Here is a 1,361-nt window from a genome sequence, read left to right as displayed (position 1 = left end):
AGTACACTGAGAGTTCCGGATCCATATAGAAACAACTTCTTACACCCTATACGTTAGGCAACATGTTGCAAGCAACATGTTGCCTAGTGTATGGGGGCCTTTATCTCTCTCCTATAGTTGAGTTATGCTGATATGATGAAGAGAGTTGATCGGTTATGTAAAGAATTGAAAGATTTGGAAACCAAAGCTGAAGACACTCGTCAAAAAGGAGAAGAAATAACAAAAATAATAGCAGAACTTGAAGCCTCTATAGCAAAGTAAAGAACAAAACAAAATTCATTAAAAGTGAAACTTATATTTTTAATTTTTTTCTTTACTTAGATATAAAGAAGAATATGCAATGGTTATATCTGATGCTAGTGTTATTAAGAATGATTTATCAACTGTTGAGAAAAGGGTTAAGTATTTTAATAATTAAAGATACATTAATTATCTTTTATTAATAATTTAATTCATTAATTATTCATTAGGTGAGTTCCTCCTTGATTTGCGTCACCTTGAGAAGAGTCTCCTCACTGCATTGAACGAGGTCAAGGGTCGTATCCTAGATGACAACAGGTACCCCCAATTCTAATAATAGTAACAACACATCTAAATATAGTAACAACTATTACATGATGTAATCTTTGTTATGTCTATTTTTAGAATCATTACTGAGCTTGAGACTCTTAAGGAAGAGGCTGCAGAAGTTCAGAGGAAAATGGAGGAGACTGATACTGTAGTGGCTGAAGTTGACAGAGTCTCCCAGCAATACCTGCCTCTCTCCACCACCTGCTCTGCCATGTACTTCACTCTGGAGTCACTCAATCAGGTAATTGAAATCATGTGACTGTCGTGTGATTTAGCAGTACTTTATTTTGATGGTTTTGCTTGAAAAATACATTAGGCCAGCTTTTAATTGGCAAATTTGTCCACTCATGTATTACTAAACATTTCACTATTGAAAATTTTGATTGCAAAATGCCAAAAAAATTAATGTAAAAATGCCAAAAAAATTAATGTAAAAATGCCAAAAAAATTAATGTAAAAATTAATGCCAGATTAAAATTATTGAGAAAGAAGGACAAATACCTTACCTTGAGTACTCTGAGGAAATTTCGAAAAACAATCCTGGAGGTTTAAAGGGAAGAAAAATAACTCCAAAAGTTGTGAAGCATTATGCAAACTTAGAAAAACCACAGCGTTGTTTCGTGAGAATTTTTAAAAAGTATAACCGTTTGCGTCCAGAAAACTGTCCATCAGATGCATTTTATTTGAAGCCAATGAGTAAGCCAAGAGATGATTGCTGGTTCACTCCAGTTGCTGTTGGTCACAATACTTTGCGACAGATGACGAAAACAATGTTTGAAATGGGAGGAATA

The 1,361-nt window shown here is 33.9% G+C and overlaps 1 long non-coding RNA gene across 3 annotated transcripts in view; it reads left to right on the top strand.

Moving 5' to 3' along the window:
* Positions 1 to 1,361, top strand: part of LOC109584877 (uncharacterized) — a 12,901-nt gene that overhangs the window by 7,107 nt on the left and 4,433 nt on the right. Inside the window, exons 3-5 of one of the 3 annotated variants that reach the window (XR_002186214.1) lie at positions 118 to 257; positions 322 to 558; positions 646 to 811. This is a non-coding gene — a long non-coding RNA (uncharacterized LOC109584877). Of the gene's footprint in view, positions 1 to 117; positions 258 to 321; positions 559 to 645; positions 962 to 1,361 lie in introns of those variants that run through there. The other 2 variants (XR_002186215.1, XR_002186213.1) reach the window with 2 other exon arrangements.

This window comes from Amphimedon queenslandica, unplaced genomic scaffold, assembly GCF_000090795.2.
Source record: "Amphimedon queenslandica unplaced genomic scaffold, v1.1 AMPQUscaffold_13156, whole genome shotgun sequence".
In the NCBI taxonomy this organism is placed as follows: Eukaryota; Metazoa; Porifera; class Demospongiae; order Haplosclerida; family Niphatidae; genus Amphimedon; species Amphimedon queenslandica.
The sequence above is the reverse complement of the archived record's forward strand: the minus strand, read 5'-3'. Positions and strand labels throughout refer to the sequence as shown.